Raw genomic sequence first — 16,884 nt, forward strand, 5'->3', positions numbered from 1 at the left:
AACTAATAAACTACGTGACTCAGTATTCCAGAAGTCCCAGCCAATGGTCGTTAAACAGTTTTATAATGGAAACGTGACGTATTTCTTCGATGTCATAAACTTTAGTTAAAAACGATTAATACTGATCTGAGTGATTAGCTAAAAGGTTTTACTTCCTATAGGCCCATAAAAACTTAAATGCTTCAAATTAACTACGTTTTTAACTTCTTGTAATCATAAAAAGCCATTTTTAAATGTTAATTAAAGTTACATCTTCAGTTTGTGAAATAGAATGGCAATACTCACTCGTGGCTCTTTATCTCGATGTAGTTGCTGGGGATGAGTCCCTCCCGGGAGTCGAGCTTGGCTCGGTACCAGTTCATGTCGTTCTCCATGTTGAGGATCTGCAACAAAATATTCGACAAATTTGTGTTTTTTTACTAAAAACAAAAAAGCAAAAAAAATCAGGGTTTGGTGTACACTTAGGCTGCTGATACTTAAATCATTGGCTTCTAATACTGTAACATCGTGATCTTTAATTTCTCGCAATGGCGATGAGTATCGACACTCAGATATTCGATTAATATTTTTTAAATACATACGAGCATTTATTTAAGTGCTGCTCATTTGTATTGGCTCAGCAAGCAAATATGTCCCAGAAAATAGCACCAAAGCTCCATTCATTCTATGTGAGCTTTTTTTAGTGTTATACCACACTGTAAAATTCGTTAAAATAACAGAACTTGTCGATTTTTATACAACATACACAAATTAAAAAATCGGCAAAACGTTAATTTTCTTTAATTCCACACTATTTTGTGATCGACGTATCTCGGTACATATCCTGATGATCTAAGAGAACGATTTCGCAATATACACCCTAACGTGATCATCGTTTGAAAGAAAGTTATATCACGCCAGCAGATCACACGAACTTTTCAGTTGATCGCGGGCTCAAACGAAATATTGATTGGTAATATATTGATATTGTAATAAATAAGTATATTGTAGTAAATAAGTAGTAAAAAAAGTAATGTGGTAGAATATACTGATTTCGAAATAATCGATGGATTGGCCAACCCGAGTGCAAAAAATCACTCAAATCTTCAATACTTGCCAATCCGAGGCTTAATACTTTTTATTGTTGCTTTAGACCGTCGGCAGTTTAATAATCATATCGCAGAATAGTTATCTGAGAAATAACATATACAAATATTCTATTGTGTCTGAGATTTGAATTTACGGAAATAGTAGTTCTCCTACGAGTGTGAAAAGTCTTTGTTTTCGAACCGAGAGGTTTGCGGCCCGAGCCGAAGGCGAGGTTTGTAACGAGGTTCGTAAAGGAGACTTTTCGAACGAGTATCGGAAAACGGCTTTTTCGCCCGAGGAAGTACCAGCCTCCTAAAACCACCTGATGGCGGAAAAATTCTTTTACATCTACTTTGCATCTCACATAAGGCAAAGATTAAATTTATCTAGAATTGACTGTCTGGCTGACTTAGTGTTATATTAGCAGGTATTTAAAATTTATGACGATATTATATTTAATGAATAATATAATTGTCTCATAATTGTAACTGTAAAATAATTTAATTGGTTAATTTAACAAGTTTAATATTCTTTTTTAAGTTTCAAAGAAATTTTAAAGTGTAATTCAAAAGGTTGCGCGAAAAAGAGCCACCTGCCTACACAGCTTGGCCCCCTTTACCGTGTACCCCCTCTTGCATCCAATAAATACAACATTTTACGTATGTTTAACGTTGGCATTGTTCAAAATGCACTATAACATGCCTCAAAATTCCTTTTACTAAATTATCAAACATTAATCAATTTATAAGTCGATTTTTTTCAATATCCAAGCATTTTTTTAAGTTTTATCCTTGTAAATATTAAAATTGAGGTCTCATGTAAGCCTTTATTAATCACATATATCTCATTCGTATAAGTTTTTTAAGAATGAGTCATAAAAAATATTTAAAAAATTCATGTAAATTCTACATATTTTATATCTGAAAAACAATATTTGTCGTAACTAGACTAGTAATGTTACCATTCGAAGACAATACCAAAAACTATTCCAAGCATCTATTTTTATATATGAATTTAACTTTTGTGACTTTCAAATGAAAAATAATAAACATGATGTATTGAATATTTTTGCCTTAATAAGAAATTAAAAAAAATTGTTGAGTAAAAGAACATTTTATCTTCAATCTTCAATTTTCAGGTAAAAGCGTTAGAATTATGGAAAAATATAAGTCTCGCAATTTTTGTGATAAACAATGGAAAAAAAAAACTTTTGAATTAATTTATATTGCGGTTATTATAAGTAGGAAGTATTCCAACTGTTTGTTAGGCAAAATATTACAACGAACGTGGCACTTTTCTCTGTATCTGTTATCAAGAATACGTATATTTTTTTAGAAAATTGAATGTCCTTAAAGTTTGTAGGTAAAGATTTAACTTTCTTGCGTAATCATAAAAATTAAAGAAAGATTTTTTTTCAAAAAATAACGGCACCCCAATTTGTATACCTATATTAAAGTTGGTAGGTAAAGTCTCAAAAACATTTGAATCATTCTAAACTATGACATTAATTCGGTAAAATATTGTGCTTCGATACTATTTAATCATGATGAAGAGTATGTATGGATATTACAAGAAAATAAACAATTATGTATACACATACCATTTAAAATACATATAGTATTCGGTTTATAGTTCCAAGTCAGTTGTTTTTTAACGTTAATTTTCCGAAGTCTAACCTCTGTGATAACGTATTTTATATATTGATTTGTATTTATGTGTTCCAAGTATATAAGAAAGCAAAATAATTTGAAAAAGACTTTCATCCGAAATGATCAATCGAATTAAGCAAATAAAAAAAATGTTAGAATCGCTGAAAGGACTATTGACTAGTTAAAAAAATTAGCCAAAGAGTTATCTCGCTATTTCTTCGAGTGTTATGGCAATTAAGATGAAAACTACCCTTCCTAGTTATCAATTTAGTCTTGTAGCTCTTCGGTTCCCTCTCCACGATTAGTAGGTAGCGCCTGAATAATACATCCATCAACACGTCAAACAAAAAGACCCTCTTAACACCTGACACATTAAAGCCCCCGTCATCGATGTACCTGCTAATTACATACTTTCTGGGGAAAAACAGCTGGTGAGGAATTACCCACTTTCACCTTTCGAACATAATTTTGAGGACAAGTAAAATCGAAGCATTTCTGGATTGTAAGTTGGATTACGAGCTCAAAACAACTGTTAGCATTGTAAAGAAAAAAAAAATATATAAATAAAAAATAGTTCTCGACTTCACTCCTTCACCAGCAAACGAAAGCACAAAACCACAGTAATGTGAGTCGACGACGAAAAGCACAACATCCTTCCATTCCATCGAGGGGTGCGTGCAATGAATATTTTTTGGAGAGCCTATAGGTGCCTACGCCCGTTTTGATAGAAAAAGAACTATCCTGTTTTTTTCGAGGTGTCATCTTTTAAGCATTGCGAGAGAAAACAGCAACGAATTGCTAGTGAACCCGGTTAAACTTTAGACGAATTTAATCTAAAGTTTTACCTATATTTGGAAAAATGTTCAACGCAACAGGCGTCTGGCCTTGCATCTTTAATGCTACAAATCAATAAGCCGACAGGAAAAAAAAACACATGTGGTCTACTTAAAAAAGGCTGTACCTACGTAGAAAAAACTCTATCCCTATACTAGCTGTTTTTTCTTCTTGCAATGTCTTATGTATCACGGATGTGTGAATGTATGCGTAAACAAAATATGGATCTTAATTTATTAACTTAGCAGATCGTCTTCCTTCCATTCAATGGGTTATAGCTCAGCTATGGTGTAATTGTTTTGCTTTTTGTTAAGCAGCGTCGATTTTTATCATGTGTACCTGCTGTGCATAGGAAAAACTCGTTTCTCATGCAGAGTCAACACGACAGCTTGGTCTGACAAAAAAAAAAAATTAAAAAGCATCTTCATAAAACAACATGATAGAAAAATAAAACAATAATATAATTTCAATTACTAACACATTTTGTATACTGTTATGTTATCACAAAATATGAAAAAATTTAATCAATTGTATTCGATATTTAACAGTTTTATTTATTTTTTTTTTTTTTATAACTAGGTATAAATAGTACCTACGTACTAATTTTAAATCGATACTGTAAGTCAGTAAAAATGAGATTAATTATTATTTCGACGAAAATTATTTTACATTATTATTTAATAAATACATTACGAAATCTAAGTCAATTTTCTGACTGACCTTTTACAAATCAATTGTTACAGATAAAGCTTTCATTAAATAGTAAAAAAACGATTACATACAATAAAATGTTTTTACATCAGTGAATAAAATGTATCTAGAGAAAAAAATCTATGCAAAAAGAAGTCAACGCAACTTTTGTATGATATTAACTTGTTTCCCTCAAGTAAAAAAAACCTGTTGAAAATCTATTCAATATTTTTTAAACAATTGAATTTTCAATACTTTAATTCTTCCTTTCTCTTGTTTCTTTTTTTTTTTTTTTTTGTGTGTGAAAAATAAAATTTTTTACGCAATACAAAATTTACATCACATCGATGGATTTTCGTCAAAAGGTACAACAGAAATCTTCCAATTACTAGAATTCTTAAAAATTAAAACCACAAATACTTATAATATTAAAATTTTTGCGATCGAAAAATGCCCAGCTTAGTTTATTTAGTCATTCTGTCATTTGGTTTGTATTGCAGCATGTTAGGGTAGACTTAGTGTTATCACGGAAATTCGAATAATTACTACTTCTAACACATCATTTAGTGAAAATAATTTATTTAAAAAAAATCAAAAGAACAATATTGTAAAACGTATTTACTATTACTTGGTATTTATTAGTTCTACTCTGTGACTCGTATTCATGAAAGTTGCCGTACAAATTATTTTAACAGCGCTTAAGAAGACACGCGCACTGCAACAACACTTGATGGAGAACTGAGACGATTTTTCGACATCTGTAAAATAAATAGTTTCTCAAAAGGTATCTTACATACGACGAGCTCAAGATCAATACATAGCTTGAATACTCATTCAATATAAGCAAAAAAGGATAAAATATCCAAAACTTGTGGTCGCAGGAGAAAAAAGCCACTCGGTCGAGTTTGCGTTAACACACGTAGGGTGGGAGGAAAGAGCTTTTGAGTTTAAGAATATTAGCCGTGATATTTAAAGGGTAGGAGCGAAAGTAGCTCTTATTCGCTTCAAGAAAATACGTGGCACCAATAACTGTACCGTTTACCCCTACCTATGATTGTATCGGTTGGAGCTATGTGCTCCAACGGTGGATTAACCCGGTTTGATGGTGGTAGTCCTGATGTTGGAAATGGCTTAATATATTATTTATTTGAAATACCTGGCACCTACGTTGGTTTATTTTGTGGAATATTTCTCGGTGTACAATGAGAACTAATAAAAAAAAAAAAAAATTGGTATAAAAGAAAAAAATACGACCGTTTTTTTTACTACAAATAACGAGGATTCAGTTAAATCTCTTGCACTTGTCTAACTACTTTTTCAAAAACTAATTGAAATTCACATCTTCCAGACCTAAAATTTTATATCCTAGTACATAAATGTTTTCATCTTTAAAAAAGTACAGTAAAATCTCTGGTACCATGGAAAGCAAAAATATTGGAACCGAAATTTTTGTTTGATTATTAAGATAAAGTTCAGTTAAGAATAAAACTACAATTTTAATGTTAACATAAACATTTTTTCAAGCATCAGAATCCTATCAAAGGATACTTCTTTGTATTTCTTACTGTATGTGCTGCACAAATACACAAGGTATTTTGTTACTTATTTTAAGATAGTGTTTAATATCATACTTCGATTTTTTTGGTTTTTCCTTAATATACATAAGCATTAAATATTTAAAAAGCATCCACACCAACGAATAGCTGATTTGTGATTTTATACAAACACCCACAAGAGAGTGTTCGATCAATAACACGATTTACTTACCAATGGGTCAGCGCTTGATTCCAACAACATATCATAAAAAAATAAACGTGAAACAAAAGCAGGTGCAGGACATATACGAACTATTATAAATACTTTATAAAAAGCACTACGTAGAAGGTGGTAAAATTTAATTGTCATGCACGTTGAACGCGTTAGTGCTGACACGCGATACATGAGGGAACAAACTGTTCTTTTTTGGCTCAGTTCTGTGTACCTAGTGTCGCTATACTTTGTTTTATGCCGAAAAGTATATATGGACAATAGGAAACTTTGGACGTTGGAAGGGAAAACCTCGGGGAAATGTTTCTAGAAGCGTAGGGGCTGTTATAATTATATGTGTTCTTGACCGCAGGACAAAAATGTGGGTGCGTTGGGAGAATTTCCTGTACAATATTTATAACGTTTGTTACTGTATTTACCCCCTCGTGAGTGTTGGCACTTTTTCTTACTTTTAATGATGCTTATAGTTCAAAGCTTAGAAATTTTTTGCGGCGTGACAGCTGATACAGGAAGATACATAAATATTCGTATTGATCGATCAAGGCGCTTTGCTGACAACAATTTTAGCTAACTGACACGTAAAATTGCATACGGAATAGATAAGTAAAGCATATCATGGAGTTATGAACAATAACGCATCTGATATGAATGTCACTTTTTTTAACCCTTATTTCAAAATTCTTTTGCTTGTTAAAATAGTTACTTAGTATTCGTGATCGTTCAAGGTGTTTGGTTCCCTTAAAATACATAAAAGTTTTTAAAAATTATAAACATAAAGAAATTAAAATGTAACAAATAAACTTCTGTAAATAAATTAATAAATTATTTGTTAAGTAACTTCAGATACTAACTAATTTTTTGCTTTACTCAAAAATATAAATAGTTACATGTTTAAAAATATGGCAAAATATGTTGTTGAAACGTTACTGGTAACAAATATTTAATCTCCAATAAAAAGGAACTTAAAGCCTATATGATGCATTGCTTTTAATTTTGTCATGTATTGGATTCTTTGCGACCTGTCCTACGACGATTGGCTTCTGTTTTGTTTGTTTTAGGAAATACGAATAAAATAAGGGGAAGTTAGGAAGGGGTTGACTGTAAGTATGTCGATGGGCGTGACTTTTCTCCCACTTCATGGCCAGGAAATTTTGGTAGTGGAAAAGGGGATTCCAAGCCCTTGAAGGCACAGCCCCAACACGTCACTGTCTCGCAGTCCGTCAACTAGACAACACCTCAACCCCAAGTGATCACTGTGTTCTACGTGTCCGATACAGTTTGTCAAAGGAGTTTAGTGCTCAAATCGATATTCATCCGCGAAAAGTGTCCTGTGAATCCCGAAAAATCAAAACTCTCAGCATCCAAAGATCGGCCATTCCAGCCGTGCCCAGCTTCATCTAAGGATTTTCCGGAAGTCGTTGTTTGGGTCACGAGAATCAAGTTAACAAGTAAGTGCATCTTTAAATCCTCTCTCTGGCAGAAAAAAATGTATTTCACTCTTAGCAAAATCATCTTGTTTCGTTTGACGTGCTGTACCTTTTTGATACAAAATAAGCAAAGTCTATGTTAAACAGCAAGTGTATGTTAGACAAAATTGGGCGTAAGTCTTTACTATTGAAATGCAGTATTAGTCAAGAAAAGTTTAAATTTGTTATGTGTGAGAATACTAAAGGCAGTTTTGTACATGGTAAAGTAAAAATTTATTATAAAAATTACTAAATAATAATTTTTTTTGGATTAATACAACTAATGCTGAATTTTGGTAAAAACATTGCTGACTTAATTCATCTTGACTAAACTTCACCAAAAATAATCAAGCTTTTTTGCATCAAGAAATTCTACATAGAACTAAAAGAATATTGCCAATAGCTACGCAGCCTTCGAAAAGCTCTAAATTATCTTGTTTTTATAATTAACAGTAATTATCAAAACATTTTTTTTTTCTATTTTTATTATAGAATTAACATAAAATAGGAATTTAAATAGTGATACAACTTGAGTTTTCCATATAAGACGTTGAAAGGAATGGTAGGCATTAAAAATAGTAGTCGAAAAACGTTTGAAGATTAAAAAATTCAATGCGGATTCGGAAACAAAGAAATTGGAGGTTTCTTTATAATTTTTAATCTATTTTTCACAACCTTTTTACCACTTACTAAGGCAATAGTATGGTAAATAGTAGAAAAAAAAAAAAAATTTTGTACAAAATATAAAAATTTTCGTAAATGTTTTTATTTCTTATGGGATTTACAAAAAAAATATTTTGAATGTCTCCGTGTATAGAGGATAACTATATTATTTACTCTTTTACAACATCTTGAGTTATATTTATAATTTATTCAGAATTAAAAAGAAAATTTGACTGAACTCAATCAATAGTAGCGTAACATACATTTAATACATTTAAAACAGAAAAAAATAGAAATGTGTCTTTACAATTTACATGCCTAATCCATTTTGTACCATGAAATAAAAATAACACTGTTGTATAAGTATTGTAATTAAATTAAATTTAATGTTCATTTTGTTATGCGTTAGTAGTTGTACTCACGTAATTTGCTTTCTTTAACTCGTAGAAAGTATGCTTATGAAATGATTTTATTTAATTATGTAAGTAAACATGTACATTTTTTCTTAATCTATTTTTAGCCAAAAATGGTGAAGCTAACCAGCCTCGTTGTAATATTAGCCGTTGTTTTATTTATGCCATGTGATTCAGCAAAAAACATGGAAAGTCAAGTTCCTGTAATTTTGGATGTACAAAAGTTCTATGCGACCACCAGTATAGGAATTATTTACAGGAGCAACGAAGGTAAGCAAAAGCAAAGCGCTTGTTAAGAAAATCATAATACCTGATAACAACAATTTTTCTCTTAAATCCACAGATATACATTCGGTGGTTAACATGGTTAAAGAATTCTCACGAAAAATGGTGTATTCTGTAGCTTCGACTATATCGGATCTTTCAGAAAAGTATCCGAAACTAAGAAATTACTCAAAAACCCTTTTTGTGGTGTTTTTAAATACTGACAATGATTTCGAAAAATTTACACGTTTCTCGAGGCATCATAATCTGTCGCCTCACGTATGGCTTTTGTTATTCCGGCCAGCCGTTACTGAACAAATCGATATCACTTGCCGATATCCTAAAAAGAATTACCTTCACTTAAATATAAAAAGTGAAGTTTTGATAAAATGCGGAAACAATAAAAACATTCATGAATGGTTCGCTGTCGGCTCCCAGAATGAATTACAAGTTAATAAATTATTTGAATGGAGCAAGGAAAACGGATTAACCCTCATAGACAAGCGAGCTTTAGTCCAGAGACGAAAAAATTTAAGTGGTGCTTCGGCTACAATTACTACCAAAGTAATTTGTTTCATAAAAAGTTTATTTTTAAATAACAAAATTATTTTATTTCAAAAAAATTAATTGTTTCTCTGCATCGTTAGGTTCCATCTCCTCTTTATTCTCAAGTAGTTCAAGATTTCGCTAAAACAACAGGATTAGTACTTGAGTATAAAAACGATTCTCATATCATAAAAAAATTAAATGAAAGTCTTGAGAACACATCAAACGATTCTACAAAACTATTGAATGAGAGTATTATTCTTCCTGGCAAGTTTTTAACGAACAAAAATTTAGATGAGTATGACGTAACGATCGAAATCATGGATTATCAAGATTATATTTTGTATAAATTATCAGACTCCAAGGAAATTCCATGGAATGGTTATTTTGAGGTAAAAATATTTGAATTTGAAATATTTATAACCTAATTTTTTTTTAATTTTAATACATTTTTAATTGAACAGGTTTTTAACAAGCGTATTTGGATTTTTTTGATTATACTCATACCTATTTCTTCAGTATTATTTGTAATCATTTTAGTATTACATAAAGATAGAAGAGGATTCATTTATAAATTGTCGGATGGTTTTTTGAATGTATGGCGCATGTTTGTCCATCAAGAATTCACAGGTAAACTATTAATGGAGGTTTCTTGTAAAAATACAGCAAAGACTTTAACATTATGATGGGATGGCACTTGTGTGCCGAACCTAATTTTCTTACCAAAGGCATACCCGACCCTCAAAAATGCCCAAGGTACGAAATTTTCGTCACGTCATACTAGTGCCATCATCATAAGAACTATTTTGTGCATCGTGGAATAGCCCTAGTTTGATATCGATCGTGTCGAGAATGATATTTCTCTTTTCAAGGGCGCTGTCAACGTTTAAATGTCACGAAAAAGGCTTCGTGTTAGGAAAAAGTTTTCATCACCGTAGCGTTGACAAAGTATGCATTACTAGTATATATTACGCACCTAGTGAGCGAAATATTATTACTGCACACAGGAAAGAATTTTGCTACACACTGCTTTTAACATTAATACTTCTTTTATATCTATTTTCCTTACCCTTATGTGGCGAGACATCTCGAACGCACCTCGTGTCGGACTATTTCCCGCACTTGTGTGATAAACTTGCACTCGTGGCCGGTAACGGTAGCTCGTGCGTGTCATTCACATTTTTTCGGGAAATCATATTTTTCACACTTGCTATGTGAATAACTATTTATTTCTTTTAACTGTTTCACCATCAATCAAAAAAAAGCAGCAACTGAAAGTCCCTATAAGTGCTAAAAGGAGAAAAAGTAATTAAAAACAATATTGATGATTATTACTTTTCTCTTTGTCTCAACGCATCATATTGTTGGGCGAGTAAAATTTGGCTGTTCCATTTAATTTTCCAATAAATCCGGATTAAACTACGCTTATAACTTTTTAGCTTCAAAAATATTATCTATAACCTACAGGCGAACACTCATAAAAAAACGAAAGCGTCCGAGAAAAGTTGAAAACAGTTAGAAATTTTCTAAAAAAATCAGTATCCAATAAGTTTTCAAAGAGCTGTGAGAGAGGCTCTTGCTCTAACTAGGCAAAACAATTTTTCAATACGTCATGTGTACAGGATACTTTAAACTGTGCAGACAATTAAGATTTGCTTGATTTCTGAATACTTGAATTTAAAAAATTTTTAAATTATGGATAGTTATTCGAGTTCGCGAAATTTATGACTTTGCTCTTGTACGATAATCATCTACTGTTGAATATAATTTACGAAGCGTAGGAATTTAAGAACTTGTATGGTAGAATTGCCTGACTATACTTTAATGTTTTTTTTAATTTACAGATGTACAATTTAATTCTGTATCATCCAAAATCGCAAGGCTGTCGCTATATCTGACAGCATTCATTATTATTTCAATGTACGCGGGCTGTTTTACCAGTTTCGCAACAGTTTCAATACCACATATTCCATTTAAAAGTGCAAGTGAATTTATAGAGGATAAAACATATCAATTGATCATTCTAAAAAATGATACTATTTTAACATTTTTCTCGGTAATTTTATTAAGTTTTAACTAAAAATATGTACAATTTCCATTATACTCATAAACTTTATCTTGTGACATTTTTTTAGAGCTCGGAGAACGACATAAATGATAAATTAAAATTGTTTTTAAGGGATGAGAATAGTCTACCCACAACTCAAGAAGATGCTTTTAATCAGGTAATGTAAAATATTTAGTTTGTGTGACAATTATTTTAAAAAATATTTAACAATGTACAATCTTTAATAATAGCGTCTAAAAATTATTTCCATTGCTTTGTTTTATAAACTTTTATTTCAAATTATGGTAAAAGTTTTTGTTAATGTTTTTGAATATTCTATTCTAGAAAACGATTTTTGTCGTTGAAAGAAATTCTATAAAAATCATTTAGAAATATCTTAAACGTTTCAGTTGGAAAATTGTACTACAGGTGTGTTACGAAACTTTACTGTGTAAATCTGGTTATAGGCTGACACACTAAATCAAAGCGATTTTATAATGTTTTTGAAAGCTACAAATATTTAATGAATTAAAACAGATTATTTTTTAGCTTTTGAAGTATTCCAAGTTTATTTGATTTTAGATATGCAATGAAAGAGTGGTTTATTATACATTTGACATAATACGACGTCCACTTATTATGAAGTACTATTGCGAGACCTTGGCGATTCCACTACGTAATACTAGAAAAAGAGCTATCGGTTTAAAAAAAGGAGATCCACTTCTTCAATTTTTAAATCATCAGTAAGTATTAAAAAAGTTAATACGTATCTAAGAATTTCAACAACATTTTTTTTAGTATTCAGAAGTACAGAGAAAATGGAGTACTATCTCGAACAAGGAAGGCTAGGCTTGACGCTATGAGCATTGCTAAAGAAGTTTCATGTACATCATTAGGTATTACTGAAGTCGCTCCATTGTTTGTGTTTTTAATTTGTGGATTTGCCTTAAGCTTCATCATATTTTTGTATGAAAAATTTCACAGACAGATTGTAAAGTATTTTGTAAGAAAACAATGTAGGAGAATCAAGAAACTTAGGAAACCAAAAAAAAATAACCGTTTGTACAACGATGGGAAGCCATTTTCAGTTTACTCTCAGTACCGGGAGCCACAGCCTCGCCCTTTGTGGCCTTATACCCCATAAGACTGTTATCGTGATACCGTAAATCACAAAATATTATATGACGTTACTAGGACACATAAGTACAAACATTATCGCTTGAAGGATACGATTATTGTATGTTTGTGCCCGAGTCACGTATAGTGTTTTTTCCTACCTCGGGCGTTTTTAAGAGGCTGGTGTGCCTTTGGTAAAAAAATAATAGGATTCGCCACGTAAGTGCAATCGCTCCGCAGCTAACTTACGTCCCTCGAGCTCTAAGTGGCAGACCTCTCGAGCTGCAAAATAGCCCCAGACACGATGGCACTCATTCGAAAAAAACTACTATTCTTACCAAGAGTAAAATATGCAGGTTTTCGCCTGTGATTAAAAGTTAGACATGTACAAATCAAAGTAAACAAAAAAGTAATCACCCAACTTGCCCAAGTAATGCCCCACTTGGTAGAGACGTTTCTTTTTTTCTAGGGCGTGAAAAGACTTTGCACCCACTAAGGTATACAAAATTTTCTTACTATGGGTACAAATTGTAACAGACGCTTTATGCCCTCGGAACACACTCTGAATTATTATTATGACTTTAGGCCAACTTGCAGAAAGTGGATTACTAGGTGCGAAGTGTGCCTACAGTTAAAATTGCACTTTTTGCCCTTGGTAAGAACAACGACATACGCGACTTGGGCACAATGATAAAACATTTGCCTCCAAGCTGTTTGGGCGATAATAGCTGTACTTTCTAAAAAAAAGTGACATAAAGTATACCATTTCCTACCTTAGGTGTTTTGAGAGGCAGGAGTTCCCTTGGTAGGGAAAATAGGATTCGCCACATAAGCGCCTTCGCACCACGGCTACATTATGCCGCAAAATATCCCCAAAGACAATGGCACTTGTTCGACGAAAACTAATATTTTTTATTAAATTTTTGCCTTAAAACATCTTAAGACATCAATAAAAGTATCACTTAGATTAATTAATTAATAAAAACGCATTACATGTATACAAAATTAATTAATGTGTATTCAATCATATACAAAATAAAAAATATAACCAGCCCAATTTTCGGTTTAAAATGTTAGCAAATTTTTCTTTAACTAAAAAGAAATATCAAATAATATTTGTAAATTTAGTTATAAACAACATTTTTCAACTGTTTTTGTTTTAAAATTGGTATTTTTTACCAAAAATAATGCACTTTATTTTAATAAAGTATGTAAAAAAAATATCGAAGGTATTACGTTTTCTTATGACGGAAAATCGTTTTCTGCGATTTAAATCTAAAAAAAATTTTTTTAAGTTTTATTTTTAAATCCTAATAGAGACTAAACAACGTGTGTTGCACAAAACAAAAGAAACAGAATTCCCTTTTGCAATGCTGCCATCTGACATTTTAAATTTGAAAGCTTATCCAAATAATAACCAAGCGATATTTTGCAATAGATTCAAAAGCATTTTATTTGATTACACAAAAATTACCAATTCTCATAGTTTAGTTTGAATTGTCTACTTATTATTGGTTTTACAGTTATTAAACAATATGAAGTTTAGAATGTAAGTTTCTGTGATTTTTTGAAAACGAATATTTCATGATCGAAAAAAATTACATCATATAAAGCACCTTCTGACAAACAATTTGGCTTCTCATAAGATTTTGCTACGTGTCACTTACGTTAAGATACAAGCAAAAAGTTTTTAAAAAAATACAATTTTTTAAATAAAATCTTAACTAACAAATGCAGCTGATAATTGTAAAGTGCCAAGACTACTTTTCACGTATTTCTGAGATAATTTTCAAAAGGTAATTTAATTTTTAATAAAGTCCAAAGTTGTCGGTAAAACAAACTGAATATTTTTTTTTAACACCGTATTTACTTAGTTTTTGTTATTGTCAACTATATTTTAAATGAAATTTTTCAAATTAAATCAGAATCATTTAAGAGTAATAAAAATTTATTTAACTGAATTATTTTACTCTACTTCTTCGGATATTTATGTAGTACAGTAGTTTTTGTCGGACAAGTACCATCGTCTTCGGGGCTGTACCCGGTAACCATGGTGTGACGGTGCATATATGGCGAACTCTATTTTTCCTACTGAGGGCACACCAGCCTCTCAAAAATATTCAAGGTAGGAAATCTTTTTTTAGTTTTATACTAATGAGGTTATTCTTCAAGATGAACTATACTATAAAAGCACATGTAAAAATTGTTTATTTTTGTAAATAAATTATAAAACAAACGAAATAATTTTTTTTCTATAATCTCAGGTTTTTATGAAACTAAGACGATGCTAGTTGCATAGATACGTCTGCTAAATCTTTTTTTTATATATTTTCTACATAATAATCGTGTGACTCCTGAAGCGTAAAGAAAAGTTTTTTAACCACTCCGAGACAAGAAAATTTTTTCACGTAAGCTTGCCTCTGGTATACATTCAAATAATCTTATGGTCATCTACAGCTTAGTCAGATACTATTGTATAATAGTAAAAAGTCCAGTATACGATAACAAGTGATTGAGGCACGGTATAACGAACGGTGATCATTGCTATGAACGAAATTTGTAATTCTTGAAGTCATAGGCAAATAAATATAGTACATTATACAAATAGTTATTTAATACAATCATAGTACTTAGTGTAACGTCAAACTTGAATAAAAAATATAAACTCTCAATATTTTTCAATAACAGTGTTGAAAGTCTTAAAATTTTCTTTAAAATATAAATTATAAACTTAACGTTTTATTTAAGTGTTTATAATATTTTTAGTGCATCAGTGTGTGAATTTGTAAAATACAATAAAAATATTAAAATAAATATCATACGCTTTCATTCCTTCGTTTCCTTTTTATTAAGTGTGTATGATTCCTCAATTAACATTAGCTTATTTACCCTATAATATAGTGTAGAAGAAAAAAGTGTGCTTATTCTTTTTGACAAAAAATATAAAGACAAAGGGTCCCTTCCTTATAAGCAATCTCTAGATATCATGTATCATGTTTGGATAAAAATTGAAAGGCCAAGAAAAATATTTAGCTGTATACTACATGTACATTATTATATTATTCGTCACACGACAGAATCCCTTATGTTGCAAGTAGAAACTATCAATTTCTCTTTTATTTTATAATTTTGCAATTGTTTTTCAATAATTTAATTTTGAACTTTTTACTACAATATCTTAGATTTTCTGGAATTTAATCGTATTTTTAATGATACATTACTTATAAAGGTGTTTTTTATTAGTGATTTGCTTCATGAATTAGAATTATTAACGAAAGAGAATCATACTATTATTTATCAATGAGTTTAGTTCAAATCAACGTTAACGGAGTAAATTTATATAGTTTGATCAAGGTTATTAAGAGTTTTATTAAAGGAAAATATACAATAATGGATGACTTACGTCATTGCCAATTATACATGACAACAGGCAACGTTAGGCGGGTGAAAGGAAAATAATATGTTCGTGGAATGAATAATTTCGATGGAAATATTTGATTTTTAATTAATAATATTTTTTCGTGGGTGTTCTGATTTTTTTCATTTACTTAAGTAATTTTACAGTTTAAGTAGATAGAAATTCGATTTTTTAAATTAACTAATTAATTACTATGTAAAGTGCTGCACACGCATATTTTTGCTTAAACTTTTTTTTTTATATCAACAATGTTTAAGTCGCGTCAAAGAACTTAAAACTTGCAAAACCATGTATAACAACAAAATCAAGAGCAACTTTTATAAGAAATTCTTCTAGTATACCTACTATTTTGCATCATAAGTATTTTTGCAGTAGACTTTCAAACTGTAAGTATCTTCATTGAGTGTAGGATTAAAAATTGTACTAAACATTAGTAAATATTTATAAGCGTGTTAATCAACTTATATTACAACACGTTTAATTCGCAATTTTTATCTTTGTATTAATGTGATTACAAATATATGCTCTCAAATGACTTCGGTTAATTATTCGTATGATAAAAGATGAGGTAATGCAGTGATATCATTTACTATTTTTCTTCATACATTTTCTTTTGTTAACTGTGACTGTGAATTAGCTGATAATTTTAATGTTGGTTACAGTCTATTTACCGACGACTGGCTCATGGTTTTTAGGAATAGATATATACAAGACCTTGACTTTGCTAAGCCATGTCTTAACTTTTTCCATATCAGTGTCACGTGGGACGGTCATAGTTTCGGATGAGACGCTTCCATCCTCTTCTAGTTGACCCGTTACTGTAACGGAGTTGTCACAGACCTAAAAATTACACAGATATCTCATATATATCTCATATATGTATAGTTAACATATTTTTTTATAATAAAATGAGCTAGATACACATAAATTAAACAGTGCTGGG

This window comes from Copidosoma floridanum, unplaced genomic scaffold (genome assembly GCF_036245765.1).
Source record: "Copidosoma floridanum isolate Cflo_tuat_1 unplaced genomic scaffold, Cflo_Japanese_pri ptg000035l, whole genome shotgun sequence".
In the NCBI taxonomy this organism is placed as follows: Eukaryota; Metazoa; Arthropoda; class Insecta; order Hymenoptera; family Encyrtidae; genus Copidosoma; species Copidosoma floridanum.